Below are 15,337 nucleotides of genomic sequence, written 5' to 3' on the forward strand. Positions count from 1 at the left end.
GGCAATTTCATCACTACCCTTTATTCAAACGATTCTTAGACGCACGCACACACATACCCTCAGGAAGCTTCCAGTTGAAAAGCAGTGTGCATTTCGGACCTAGTCGTGCGGAGCGTACATGTTTTTGAGTAAATCAAAGTATTTGATCAATAACATTGGTGCGTGTATATGAGCAAGTGGATTCCATCCTTAATAATTACTTCGTTGAAGCACGGTTATTTAGTGCTGACCTCTGGTGAAGATTGATGCTAGTTTAGAGATTTGAATTGCTGATATATATACCAGACCAAATTACAAAACTCCTTTGATCAGACTCGTGCGATTTCAAATTAGCACTTTTTAAAGGGAGGTGGCGATATTTTCCTGTGCCAGTCGCATTCATGTCGGAGAAGTCTGATTGCAGGGACAGGATCATTAGGCGCCAGCCATTTAAGTACCCGAAAATCTATATCGAATACATGCGTCGGTCGGTCAATCATTTTGGGAGCGCACTTTGCGGAGTCGCATGTAACCTACTTTATATGTCTTCGTGTGTCCCGTAACGGGAATAGTCGGAGCTAACAGTCCCCAATCCCCATACTGAACTGACAACCCTAAACTCAATCAACCCAACGACCTTGAGTTACTCTCGTGTATCTACTGGTACTGTTCTATTCTCATAATTAAGAATGCAGCTAAAATCAATTGTGGGTATTTGCGGAAGATTTTTTTTCGGGACACCGATAATAAAATCAAGACAGTCATGATCATGGACACTAAATCGCACGAAGCGCGAAGAAATTTTTTAGGTTGCATCCATCTGCCCTAAAATAATGTCATATTTATTGATTTTACGAAAAATTTTCCTAAAATTGGGGGGGGGGGGCGATCGCCCCTTTCGCCCCTCGCTGGCTACGCCAGTGCACGCAATGTTGCACCTCCGTCAATATGGTGTAAGCCGACAGAAAAATAGGAAGGGTTTGAAATATTTCCAAATGTAGCGAGGTAGCATCAATTTACATGTGTCAATGCCAAAAAATGCATGGGCCAGATAAACTTCCTGCTGTTGGATATAAGCCGCCATAAGCTACACTTTCGCACGCTACATAACTCGAAAAGAAATATTTCGTTTCATCAGTCCGGCTGTGCTATCAATTAGCGAGTCCGCGATCTCCCTGAATACATATTCACATAGGCTACATATGAACTTTTATTATAACGAATCAGGTGATTTCAATCACACCATTTCGCATGCGACTGGATATAACAACGCATGCGGGAGATCGCGTGTCGCTGTCCAGTCGATTCTCGCTAATTGGAGGCAGTGATAATCAGAGGTGGTCAGTAACGAAGTACTTCTTCTTGAGTACTTCTACTTTTTAGAAGTACTCAAGTAGTTTTCCTCTAATTCTGGTACTTACTCAAGTAGATCTGATTTTTGCTACTTCTTCTTCTACTTCGCAATATTTTGTGATCTACTTACTTACTTCTCGCTATTTTCAGTTTGTCAAGTAGAAGCAGTTTAATCCTCCAATCAGTATCATTGCCTGAGGAGTTTCGGGGCTGTTTTCACGGCGTATCAACATTAATTTTCATAAAAGTTGCGCTTCGCGCTCAGTGGATACGAAAGTATGATTTCACGAAAGTATCGGTGATTATAAATTAGGTAGCGGGTTGGCGTGGTTCCGTTCACACTGCATTATCGCCCTTCGCCCATATGTAATATTTCATCACAGTAAATATGACTCATCATAATGTTTGAAACTGATGTTTCGCAATCTAACATTTACTTATCATATTGCAATCTAGTAGTCCATGCCGTGTCCTAATCTAGAAAAAAAGACTCTGAATTTTTTTTAGTCTTAGAGCTGTTTTAGCATGCAGACGAATGCTCATGCTGTCGAAAATTGAATACCTCCTGGTATGCATCAATATGAATCAAGCTCGGCACCTTTCGCATAGTTCAATTTGCACCTTGTGACAATCCATGCGAACGAATTACGATCGTTTTCACAACTACTTACTTACTTGAGTAGATTTGAAGTCAGTTAATTCTATTTCTACTTCAAGTAGTTTTAGATTGCTTATGGAAGAAGTACTTCTACTCGTACTTGAGTACATTTTTTCGTCGCTACTTCTACTTGGGTAGCTTTCTTGACTACTTTGACCACCACTGCTGATAATACGAATTGCTGAATTGCAAATGAGCTAACAGGCCTAAATATTAGAGATAGCCTACGATCGGAATTTCATACAGACGTTTAATAAACGAGGTTAATAATGTGATTTTGTTACAATTGAGTCTATACCGTGAGCGACTTTTTGAGGTATGCAATAAATTCGACGAATCGAAAGTAACATCATTGTCATGATTCTGGCAAAACTGCCAAAGTATGGAAAAAATATGGAAGTATGAAAAGAACATTCCATACCATACATGGGAAATTTCCATACCATACCATACTTGCACTCTTCAATATTCCATACCGAAATTTCGTTCCATAATATACCATACTTCCATACCATACCATATACCATGCCCTGATTACCGTACGTCCTCTTTTAAGAGGATTTGTCCTCTTTTTTTGACTTTTTTAAAAGTGTCCTCGGACTCGGAAGACGCCCAAAGGTCATATTGTTTGAGATTTCGTCACCTTTTTTGACAATTTCGGTGATATATAGGGCTAAATACGACAGAGACACAATAAGTCAGCTCCGTAGTGACGCTCCGGCGACTATTTTGGGAGCTGGGTCGGAAAGTCCACCCTTTTTTTAATCAAACACCTGATAATGTGAAGAAAACTGTATTTTGGGCGATGAGCGAGAAGTTTGACCATTTGTTTAGTCAACCGACGACGAAGTGGGAAAAATCTATACCCCCTTTCAAAGTTTTCCTCCGGTTTTGCAAGTTTCAAAATTTTGAATGAGTGTCCACTTTTCCGGTTTCCAAAATATGATAATCCTATCCTAACTAGAGGTCTAGAGCGCAGGCCTGCGGGCCGTATCCTGCCCATGAAGGGATTTTATGCGGCCCACAGAGAGTTTACGGTATTTAATAATGATGCGGCGCGCAGCCGGAGAAAAGTGGCCATGAAACTATTTGTTTTGTTCGGGTCTCTACCTACATAAATTTGCTAGCCAACATTTTCGACTATGAAAATGAACAAACAAAAATGAATCGAAATCTAACTGATGTTCACATGCAATCTTTACCAAGGGTTTCTCGTCCGACATGCAACCAGAATTCTAATAACTGGTCGACAACTTTGATCGACCACAGATCCATATTGTCTTCAACAGTTATTGAAGTATATATTACTTCAATATTCAATTCATTCAATACTGTTTTGGGCCTCTACACTTTCAACCTAAAATTAACATTATTTATGACAGTGGATCTTAACCCTTTTTCCTCCAGCGCCCCCTTTCAAAAATTATAGTGCTCTAGCGCCCCCAACCTCATATGTGATAAACCAAACTTCCGAGGGGCTTCGCCCCCAGACTCCCCTTCGGCTATCCGCTGTTTGCTGATACTAGTCATCTACATTTGGTGTCCATATACTGAGCCAGCTATTCTCGCCTAGACGCGTGAAGCGCGAAAAATTTCAATAATTAATGATTGAATTGGTCAATATGATCGGGAAAAGCATGTATATTGATATCAAATTTTATCCTCTCTCTCTGCTCACGTAAACAGATTAACCGGTAGAGCTGAGTGATGTGTGATTGAAAGGGAGGACCCCTCAATAATAATTATACATTCTCGGGCGTATACCCGTTGGCAGGAACGAAACGACACTTCGTCAGAGCCCCCGAAAAAACTTGGGTCTTGGGCTTCCATAGGGTGATAAACCGACCGCCCCCCACCACGTTGTTCGCTTTTGCCACGAAATCAGCTGTACTGTTTAGCGAGCCAGTGCGAAGCGCAAAAATTTTCCATAATTCATGATAAGATTGGTCAATAAGATCGGGAATTGCATATATATTGCTATCATTTTCTTGTCCCCTCTGCTCACTTTACCAGATTTACCGGCAGAGCCGAGTGAGGTGCAATGTTCCCTCGAAGCTGCGCACGTGCGCAGTGATGACACGGTCTCTGCGCACGTGCGCAGTGATGACACGGTCTCTGCGCACGTGCGCAGTGATGACACGGTCTCTGCGCACGTGCGCAGTGATGACATGGTCTCTGCGCACAGAAAATCTACGTTGCGCACAACAAATCCGAAGTTACGACCTTTTTTTAGTCGTTACGCACTGTTATCCAAGGGTCTGCACTGTGAGTTGTTGAGTGTGCGCAGACTCGTCAAAACGCAGAGGGAACATTGTGAGGTGTCTTGGAAACTGTAGGGCCCGTAACTAATATTTAAACATATTCGGGCGGGCGGACCCGTTGCATGATGTTATTTCGTGACCTCCTGTGTTCTATATCAAAAAATATAGAATCGCTCAACAGGGATATCTAGTTCTATATATCCATGTCGCCCAATCGTACTAGACTAAAAGACGCACACAATTTCAAATTGGTATTTCTTCACTGGCATATAATTTTTCCCTGCCAGATGGAGTTCTCTGACCAGTACCGAGGCTTGTGGCAACAATAGCAAAAAAATTCAAGTTTCCAACCAAGGCTTCATCAAACTAGATCACGCATTTGTAGAGATGTTATCCCAATCTTACCTACAATATTGGCCAAATTTACTGGGGCCAGAAACTTTTCGCATCCTAATGTTCATCCAATGCAATCTTACAGTTTCCGAGCAAGTGAAAATGTAAATGCGAACCAAAATATTGTAATTCTTAGTTATATGGAGGTATTTTTTCCCTTTGAATTTATTTTAATTTCACGCACCTTATCGGTATCATCCTTATCGCTGACGCCTTACCAATTACATTTCATTATCCTGACCCAGCTCTGAGTAGCCTAATCGTTTGATTACATTTCATTTACTGTCCTGTAGCCTATTCGCTATTAGTCGCTCAAACCTTTGGTCTTAACAGTCGCTTGAAACATTTTTCTGTGCTTGTAGTTTTCAGTACCCATGATTAGGAATAGTTCGAATACGTTCGAGATTTTTTCAATTAAAGGGTATTCTACATAACAGGAATGAAACATGAAGAGCTTGAGATTGTTGCTAATTACGTCGCTACGGTTGTCAAAGAACACCTCTTTACTGAATCATTACCTGTTTAAATGTAATTGTAATTATAATTGTAATTAATTACATGTTTAACAGTAATTATAATTGGTATTGTAATTTGATATTTTTAGCATTGAGCAATTGTAATTGTAATGTAATTGAAACATGCAAGGAAGTAATTGTAATTATAGTGGTAATTGAATTAACATATTGTAATTGATCCAACTCTGCTCAGGACTCTGAATCCTACGATCCGAGTTCAAATCTCGGACGGACCTGATGCCTTCGTTTGTATCTCCTTGTATTTTTACAATATTATAAATTATATATTTTTAATATTGTCTAAGCGATTTGCGTGGCCCATGGTGTAATGGTTAGCACACCAGGACTATGAGTCCTGCGACCCGAGTTCAAATCTCGGTGTGACTTGATGCCATGGTTTGTATTTCCTTGTATTTTTGAATCCTGCGATCCGTGTTCAATTCTCGGTGGGAGCTAATTTTTAATTATTTCGAATTGATTTGCGTGGCCCCATGGTGTAATGGTTAGCACTCGGGGCTTCGAATCCAGCGATCCGAGTTCAAATCTCGGTGGGACCTAATGCCTTCGTTCGCATTTCCTTCTTTATTTGACAATAATAATGGAATATTTATCCGTATTTTATGGTACTATTTTGCATTATTTGTAGTCGATTTCTGTGGCCCCATGGTGTAATGATTAGCTTTCAGGACTTTAAAACCTGCCATCCGAGTTCAAATTTCATTGGGACCTGAGTGTCGTTGTTTTTATTTCATACTTCCGGAAAATATTATATGGTGGTATTTTGCAATATTTCTCGTCGATCTGCGTGGCCCCATGGTGTAATGATAGCACTCAGGACTTTGAATCCTGCGATCCGAGTTTAAATCTCGGTGGGACCTAATACATTCGTTTGTATTTCCTTGTTTTTTTTACAATTGGAATATTTTTAATTATTTCTAATCGATTTGCGTGGCCCCATGGAGTAATGGTTGGCAATCAGGACTCAGAATCCTGCGATTCGAGTTCAAATCTCGGTGGGCATAATGCGTTCGTTCGCATTTCCTTGTTTTTTTTAAACAATAATAATGGAATATTCATCCGTATTTATGAGCGATTTGCGTGCCCATATGGTGTAATGGTTAGCTCTCAGGATTCTGAATCCTGCGATCCGATTTCAAGTCTCGATGGGACCTAATGCCCTCGTTGTATTTCCTTGATTTTTCACAATAATAATGCAATATTCATCCGTATATACATGTCGATTTGCGTGGCCCCATGGTGTAATGGTTAGCACTCAGGACTTCGAATCCTGCAATCCGGGTTCAAACCTCGTTTGGACCTAATGCCCTCGTTTGTATTTCCTTGTTTTTTTGACAATATTATTTGAATATTTTTAATTATTTCTAATCGATTTACGTGGCCCCATGGTGTAATGGTTAGCACTCAGGACTTTGAATCCTGCTATCCGAGTTCAAAACTCGGTGGACCTAATTCCGTTGTTTGCATTTCCCTGTTTTTTTTTTTACAATAAAAATGGTATATTTATCCGTATTTATAATCGATATGCGTGGCCCATATGGTGTAATGGTTATCACTCAGGACTCTGAATCCTGCGATCCGAGTTCAAATCTCGGTGGGACCTGAAAGTCGTTGGCTTTATTTCATTACTTTCGGAAATTATTATATGGTACTATTTTGCATTATTTGTAGTCGATTTGCGTGGCCCCATGGAGTAATGGTTAGCACTCAGAACTTTGAATCCTGCGATACGAGTTTAAAACTACGCGGGACCTAATTCCTTTGTTTGCATTTCCCTGTTTTTTTTACAATAATAATGGTATATTTATCCGTATTTATAATCGATTTGCGTGGCCCATTGGTGTAATGGTTAGCACTCCGGACGTTGACTCCTGCGATCCGAGCTTAAATCTCGTTGGGACCTAATGCCTTCGTTTGTATTTCCTTGTTTTTTTACAATAATATTTTGATATTTTTACTTATTTTCGAGAGATTCGAGTGGCCCCATGGTGTAATGGTTATCACTCAGGACTCTGAATCCTGCGATCCGAGTTCAAATCTCGGTGGGACCTGAAAGTCGTTGGCTTTATTTCATTACTTTCGGAAATTATTATATGGTACTATTTTGCATTATTTGAAGTCGATTTGTGTGGCCCCATGGCGTAAGGGTTAGTTTTCACGACTTTGAATCCTGCCATCCGAGTTCAAATCTCGTTGGAACCTGAATGTCGTTGTTTTTATTTCATACTTCCGGAAAATATTGTTGGAATATTTTTAACTATTTCCAATCGATTTGCGTGGCCCCATGGGGTAATGGTTAGCACTCAGGACTTTGAATCCTGCGATCCGAGTTCAAATCTCGGTGGGACCTAATGCATTGTTTGTCTTTCCTTGTTTTTTTTTACAATATTATTGGAATATATTTAACTATTTCCAACCGATTTGCGTGGCCCCATGAAGTAATGGTTGGCAACCAGGACTCTGAATCCTGCGATACGAGTTAAAGTCTCGGTGGGACCTAACGCTTTCGTTCGCATTTCCTTGTTTTTTTTTAAACAATAATAATGGAATATTTATCCGTATTTATGAGCGATATGCGTGACCATATGGTGTAATGCAGGGGCGGGCAACTTCTTCAGTCGGCGGGCCGGATATAGGAAAATTAAGTACTTGGCGGGCCGGATTGCTGAATCGATACATTATTCGCCCATTTATCCACATATACAAGGAATAAATCGTATTAAATGAATGTATTTTAACGACAGCAATGTCACTTCAAAGCCATTTCTCGGCGATAATGACAAGGACAACAACGTGGATTTGAGCATAGCATTGCCATACAGGCGCCGACATGTCTGCTTCTATCTGATCAATCAACGCGCGGTGCAATCCTTAACTCTTTCGATGCCGAGCTAAATTTGACGATTGTCTTCAAAACGCCGCGATTTACACCAAATAACCCCAATTTCAACCGATCGTAACTTCGTCGCTACCTTAGCTACCGAGACGTACCTACGTCCCAGAGATGAGCGGATTTGAAATTTCTATGTCCTAATCCAATCCAAATCCGAACCTTCAAATCCAATCCAAATCCTAATCCACAACTTTTTCATATTCAAGTCCATGTCCAATCCTAATCCGATTCCAGCTGGAAATTCAGAAGAAAAAAACAATTTATGCAATGGAGGGATTCGAAAATTTTCTTTCACAACCAACGATTCACTTGATTCAAGGTAACCTAGAAACCATAAGTACATTAATAACTGATCTGAATAAAGTTTGTCGCCATTCGCCAGACGACATTTCAATCTCCCAGAAAATAGGTAAATCCAATCCAAATCCTAATCCGTTCTGAAAAAAATGTCTAATCCAAATCCAATCCAAATCCGACAAAATTTCACAAATCCTGTTTTTTCAAAACCTAATCCTAATCCATGCTCATCTCTGCTACGTCCGTATTGTAGCCGCGAACGATAGCTATCTAATGATGCGTAACGTGCCTTGATTGATCCTGTCGTGTTGCTAGCAGAGATGAGCATGGATTAGGATTAGGTTTTGAAAAAACAGGATTTGTGAAATTTTGGCGGATTTGGATTGGATTTTGATTAGACATTTTTTTCGGAACGGATTAGGATTTGGATTGGATTTACCTATTTTCTGCGAGATTGAAATGTCGTGTGGCGAATGGCGACAAACTTTATTCAGGTCAGTTATTAATGTACTTATGGTTACTAAGTTATCTTGTATCAAGTGAATCGTTGGTTGAGAAAGAAAATTTTCGAATCTCTCCATTGCATAAATTAGTATTTTTTCTGAATTTCCAGTTGGAATCGGATTAGGATTGGACATGGACTTGAATATGAAAAAGTTATGGATTAGGATTTGGACTTGGATATGAAGGTTCGGATTTGGATTGGATTAGGACATAGAAATTTCAAATCCGCTCATCTCTGGTTGCTAGGACAGGCTTCGGTACGATCTGTAGCTTGGCTGATTTCAGGCGCGCTGCTGCCAAGGTATGGATTTTGTTGGTGTTTCTATGGTACTTATAGATTAGCTGTGACGTTGTAAATTTCACAGAATATTCTTATTATATTATATATTGATAATATATTATCCTTAAATCGTTAATTCCTTTTCGATGGCAATGCGGAGGTTCAGAACCGTCGTGAAATACTGCTGCCGACATGATCTTCGGTCATCGATGCTTCAAGGTTATCATTGTGACGTCAAATCCGCAATAATGGCTCGAAAATTTGACTTCTGCTAGTACCGGTACTCAAGTTTGTTTTTCAGGCTCAGTAACATACCGACGGAGCCCATTTGTGTACGATTACAAGCAACGATCTGCACAAAAACATCATAATTTGTCACCGTTGAGTCCTCGTCATCTCCCGATGCAATTCTACGTTTGAAAAACTTGAATAAATACGTATATATTGGTGTGGAGTCTGTGTTGTCGCAGTACATGTACTGACTTGGTGGCTTCAGTAGACCCGTATTTTAACTTAACGCGCGATGTGTCGCTAAAGATTGGTGATAATGATGTCAAATGTCTGTAGGTATTGGCATCTGTTGAAAATCATTACCGTCGTGGAAATATATATCAAATAAAGTTACTATTCCGTACAGGTAATCCAGCGAAATTGCCTCTTAGTAGCAAGTCTTGAATTTTGAATTCATTACCGCACAATGCCTCGACTGCCATGGACGCAAAACGGCATGTCAGATTTTCGAGACAAAAATACGCTCTCTCGATTTAGCGAACATATGGGGATACGCGGCGTCGAAAGAGTTAATTAGGATTTCAAAGCGTTCGATAAGCCAGGTGCCCCAAATTTACCAAGATATCAATTCATTAGGGTTGATTAGGTGACGAGATAGCGTCGTTGTTCAACTGTGTGGCCTATAATTAATCTTGATATTGAATTCGTGCCCGCGTCCTCTACGAAATTTGAAAAGTGGCCCGCGACTGGTTTTAAGTTTGCGACCCCTGCCATAAGCGATGTCTTACAAAAGCCTAGAAGTGTGACGTGACACAAGTCGGCGGTTACGGAATCAAAAATAAGAAATATCAGCCTGGTGTAAATGACCATTGTAGTCGACAAACACTATGATTACCACAAACGACATTGTAGTTGAGTACATCGTAAATGCCGATAATGCAAGTCTTCTCGCTTCGACGAACTTACATACATGACATACAGTCACTTAAATTTGACGTTGTAAGCAAGTAGTGGGAATCTCAGCAGAATGGGGCCGCGGGCCACGGGCCGGACAAAATCCCTTCGCGGGTCGGATCCGGCCCGCGGGCCGTATGTTGCCCACCTCTGGTGTAATGGTTAGCTCTCAGGATTCTGAATCCTGCGATCCGATTTCAAGTCTCGGTGGGACCTGAAAGTCGTTGACTTTATTTCATTACTTTCGGAAATTATTATATGGTATTATTTTGCATTATTTGCAGTCAATTTGTGTGGCCCCGTGGTGTAATGGTTAGCTTTCAGGACTTTGCATCCTGCCATTCGAGTTCAAATCTCGGTGGGACCTGAATGTCGTTGTTTTTATTTCATACTTCGGAAAAACATTATATGGTCCTATTTTGCAATATTTCTAGTCGATCTGCGTGGCCCATGGTGTAATGGTTAGCACTCAGGAATTTGAATCCTGCGATCCGAGCTCAAATCTCGGTGGGACCCAATGCCTTCGTTTGTATTTCCTTTTTTTTGTCAATAATATTTCCATATTTTTAATTATTTTCGAGAGATTCGAGTGGCCCATGGTGTAATGGTTATCACTCAGGACTCTGAATCCTGCGATCCGAGTTCAAATCTCGGTGGGACCTGAAAGTCGTTGGCTTTATTTCATTACTTTCGGAAATTATTATATGGTGTTATTTTGCATTATTTGCAGTCAATTTGTGTGGCCCCGTGGTGTAATGGTTAGCTTTCAGGACTTTGCATCCTGCCATTCGAGTTCAAATCTCGGTGGGACCTGAATGTCGTTGTTTTTATTTCATACTTCAGAAAAACATTATATGGTCCTATTTTGCAATATTTCTAGTCGATCTGCGTGGCCCCATGGTGTAATGGTTAGCACTCAGGAATTTGAATCCTGCGATCCGAGCTCAAATCTCGGTGGGACCCAATGCCTTCGTTTGTATTTCCTTTTTTTTGTCAATAATATTTCCATATTTTTAATTATTTTCGAGAGATTCGAGTGGCCCCATGGTGTAATGGTTATCACTCAGGACTCTGAATCCTGCGATCCGAGTTCAAATCTCGGTGGGACCTGAAAGTCGTTGGCTTTATTTCATTACTTTCGGAAATTATTATATGGTACTATTTTGCATTATTTGTAGTCGATTTGCGTGGCCCCATGGAGTAATGGTTAGCACTCAGGACTTTGCAACCTGCCATCCGAGTTCAAATCTCGGTGGGACCTGAATGTCGTTGTTTTTATTTCATACTTCCGGAAAATATTATATGGTCCTATTTTGCAATATTTCTAGTCGATCTGCGTGGCCCCATGGTGTAATGGTTAGCACTCAGGACTTTGAATCCTGCGATCCGAGTTCAAATCTCGGTGGGACCTGAAAGTCGTTGACTTTATTTCATTACTTTCGGAAATTATTGTATGGTGTTATTTTGCATTATTTGCAGTCAATTTGTGTGGCCCCGTGGTTAGCTTTCAGGACTTTGCATCCTGCCATTCGAGTTCAAATCTCGGTGGGACCTGAATGTCGTTGTTTTTATTTCATACTTCCGAAAAATATTATATGGTTCTATTTTGCAATATTTCTAGTCGATCTGCGTGGCCCCATGGTGTAATGGTTAGCACTCAGGACTTTGAATCCTGCGACCCGAGTTCAAATCTCGGTGGGACCTGAAAGTCGTTGACTTTATTTCATTACTTTCGGAAATTATTATATGGTTCTATTTTGCATTATTTGCCGTCAATTTGCGTGGCCCCATGGTGTAATGGTTAGCATTCAGGACTTTGCAACCTGCCATCCGAGTTCAAATCTCGGTGGGACCTGAATGACGTTGTTTTTATTTCATACTTCCGGAAAATATTATATGGTCCTATTTCGCAATATTTCTAGTCGATCTGCGTGGTCCATGGTGTAATGATTAGCACTCGGGACTTTGAATCCTGCCATCCGAGTGCAAATCTCGGTGGGACCTGAAAGTCGTTAACTTTATTTCATTAGAGAGAGAGAGAGAGAGTCTTTATTTTTCATCAAACGAAAATACATAACACACGGCAGTGGTGGTGGTACAGAAAATATGCATGCACAGTATTCGGTATTAGATAGGAATGATCGATAAGACCGTGAGGGTCATCTAGTCTGATCAGTGATCACACCAGCATCAAACAGGTACACTTGACTCTAAACAGTCTGGCTGTAAAAAAAGTTACAGTAGTTAAAAAAATAAAATAGAAGAAAAATTAAACGATGGTAGCAAATGATCAATGAAGCAATGTCTGGGCGAGGTAGGGCAACAGTGTTAGTGTAACGATAAGAGGTGATCAAGTAGAGCTTTTTTGAATCTATTCTAGGGCAATTCACGGATATGTGGTGGCAATGCATTCCAGATGATAGGTCCCGAGCAATGTTCCCTCTAAGCTGCGCACGTGCGCAAATGCGCAGTGCTGAAACGGTCTCTGCGCACAGAATATCTACGCTGCGCACAAAAATCCGAAATGATGTTTTTTTTTTATAGTCGTTGCGCACTGTTGTCCAACGGACCACGCAGGCGCGCAGACTCGTGAAAATTAAGATGGAACATTGCCAGGGCCAAAAAGTGTTTTCACTGAAGTATGAAACCGAGGTACAAGTGCGGCCCGCAAAAGTAAGTATTGCGCTCCGTGCATAAATGAGAATTTACAATCACGTGCGCCTCACGGAAGATATTTTTTTAGTATGGACTCGTACGCGTGAGGGATGCTGATATCATTTCAATAGCGCAGTATTTTCTGGGAATGTCGAAATAACATGGTTTAACAAGTTATAAATAACAATTAATGGGCTAGCTCGAAGTTAATCTGCGAGAAACTAACGAATAGTCTTCTCCGCGTAAGATTTACTCAGGACCGTAACTGTCGCACCCCAAACCCCCCAATTGGAGGGGCCGAGCTTGAAGGGGGACCTAAATTATTCCGGGAATTAACATAAATCATGGTGTATTTTTGGGAATTTCTTTTCGCGCTGCGCGCGATTTATTATTGTCAGATATCTTGATTATTGTATTGGGTACCCTTTCCCAACAAAAAATACGCATGATTTATAGAAATGGACAGTTGGGTGTCGGCCATTACCGCACCATGACGCGCCAAGTTAAAGGCTATGTAACATGTGACTCCAAGAAGTGCGCCAGAACAGCAGCGAGAAAACCTTGGGCGAAAAAGACTGCCCCCGTGCTGACCGAAAACTTCGATATATATACAAATACATATATGTGTAATTGTCCATGTTCAATTGTTCATAGGCGCCTAAATGGCTGGCGCCGAATGTTCATGTCCTTGCGAGCCGAGTCCCACAACAATACAAATGCCATATCGAGAGAACAATATTATCCAGTAAAGAAATACCAATATGAAATCGTGTATGTCTTTTACTTTAGTACGTTTTGGCGATTTCAATATCTTTTTATAATAGCAGATAGGGGGTAACGAAATGGCATCATGTAACGAAGTCATTAAACCAACGGGTACGCCCGAAGATGTTTTATTATCATTTAAAGGACCTATCTATTCCAACACACCTCACTGGATCAGCACTAGCGGTAAATCTGATTATGTGAGCAGGGAGAGGATAAAAATTGTTAGCAGTATATATGCAATTCCCGATCATATCGACCGATGCAATCATGAATTACATATTTTTTCGCGCTTCGCGCATTTAGGGACGCAACCACTAAACGGGCATCCAATGTAGATGATAAGTACCGGAAAAAGCCCAGAGACCGAGGATATCTGGGAAGCGAAGCCCCCCAGTAGTCGATTTGATCATCCCATTGGAGGGTGGTTGCGCACTCTTGTCCGAGGGCCTGCGCAGTGAGTTAGCGGGTTTGCGCAGACTTTTGAAAAATTAGAGGGAACATTGGTCCCGAGTAGTCGATGGATCTCTTAGTCAAGTTGCTATTGGGTGGGGGTAAGTAGATATTTCCTTTAGACGAGGATCTCGTGTAATGGGAGTGGACATTTTTAGCAGGCATGAAAAAGTCATCAAACTCAGGAGGCAAACTATTGGAAAAATAATTGTGAATGACTTTTGATACTTCGAAGCGATATAGGTCGTCAACTTGCAAAATTCGGTGCTTACGGTAGTAAGGCGATAGTTTGGTACGTAAATGTACAGATGAGATCAGCCGTATCGCACGGTTTTGCAGGGTTCAAATTCTGCACAGAAATGTTTTGCATGCACTTCCCCATACTACGATTCCATATTGCAGGTGAGAGTGGAAAAGAGAAAAATATATGGTTCGTAGTATTGATCTGGAAACCGAAGATTGCAGACGGGTCATTATTCCCACACACCGAGCTAGTTTTGATATTGTGCATTCAATATGCTGCTTCCAAGACATTTTAGCATCAATAGTGTAGTGACACCGAGATATTTTGCTGAGTCACATATGGAGATTTGTTTATGATTGATGTCCACAGTGAAACTATGATTGGCATTATTTAAAAGGAGCATCTCGGTCTTATCTGCATTCAAGCTTAGTTTGTTTGCTTGCAGCCATCTCGACACTTTTGGGAGTTCCCTATTCACGGATGCAAGCAAATCATTGACAGTGTTGGAGGTTATGAAGAGGTGAGTATCATCAGCAAATAGGGTTGTGCGGAATAAAGAGCATTAACAATGTCGTTAATATAAATAAGGAAAAAAGTCGGTCCAAGGACTGAGCCTTGTGGGACTCCACAAGTTATATCTCTGGTAGTCGATCTTAATGTCCCCAGTTTAACAAATTGTTTGCGATTTGCCAGGTAGCTTTCAAGTAGAGTTGCTGCAATACCCCTGATTCCATAGTGTTCTAGCTTGTATCTTAAGATTCTGTGGTTAACTGTGTCGAAAGCTTTGCGGAGGTCGATAAAAATGCTGCAGCCACTTTTTTTTTGCTTGATGGTTTTGTAATAGTCCGTTACAATTAATAGTATTGCATGGTTGGTGTTGTGGT

At 40.8% G+C, this 15,337-nt stretch overlaps 1 protein-coding gene, 1 long non-coding RNA gene and 7 other non-coding genes across 9 annotated transcripts in view; 8 read left to right on the plus strand and 1 right to left on the minus strand.

Moving 5' to 3' along the window:
* The window catches only part of LOC145442848 (bystin-like), a 360,604-nt gene that overhangs the window by 56,676 nt on the left and 288,591 nt on the right, over positions 1-15,337 (minus strand). The gene's annotated exons all lie outside the window — the stretch shown is intronic.
* Trnaq-cug (transfer RNA glutamine (anticodon CUG)) lies at positions 6,708-6,780 on the plus strand. The gene has a single exon. It is a non-coding gene; the product is annotated as a tRNA-Gln (tRNA).
* Trnaq-cug (transfer RNA glutamine (anticodon CUG)) lies at positions 7,157-7,228 on the plus strand. The gene has a single exon. It is a non-coding gene; the product is annotated as a tRNA-Gln (tRNA).
* On the plus strand, positions 7,456-7,527 carry Trnaq-uug (transfer RNA glutamine (anticodon UUG)). Its single transcript has one exon. It is a non-coding gene; the product is annotated as a tRNA-Gln (tRNA).
* Positions 10,928-10,998, plus strand: Trnaq-cug (transfer RNA glutamine (anticodon CUG)). The gene has a single exon. It is a non-coding gene; the product is annotated as a tRNA-Gln (tRNA).
* Trnaq-cug (transfer RNA glutamine (anticodon CUG)) lies at positions 11,375-11,446 on the plus strand. Its single transcript has one exon. It is a non-coding gene; the product is annotated as a tRNA-Gln (tRNA).
* Positions 11,676-11,747, plus strand: Trnaq-uug (transfer RNA glutamine (anticodon UUG)). The gene has a single exon. It is a non-coding gene; the product is annotated as a tRNA-Gln (tRNA).
* On the plus strand, positions 11,969-12,040 carry Trnaq-uug (transfer RNA glutamine (anticodon UUG)). The gene has a single exon. It is a non-coding gene; the product is annotated as a tRNA-Gln (tRNA).
* Positions 14,562-15,337, plus strand: part of LOC145442981 (uncharacterized) — a 90,458-nt gene continuing 89,682 nt past the window's right edge. The window contains exon 1 of the long non-coding RNA XR_013916234.1: positions 14,562-14,761. This is a non-coding gene — a long non-coding RNA (uncharacterized LOC145442981). The remainder of the gene's footprint in view (positions 14,762-15,337) is intronic.

This window comes from Botryllus schlosseri, chromosome 7 (genome assembly GCF_051294905.1).
Source record: "Botryllus schlosseri isolate E-star chromosome 7, Bs_hap1, whole genome shotgun sequence".
NCBI lineage: Eukaryota > Metazoa > Chordata > Ascidiacea > Stolidobranchia > Styelidae > Botryllus > Botryllus schlosseri.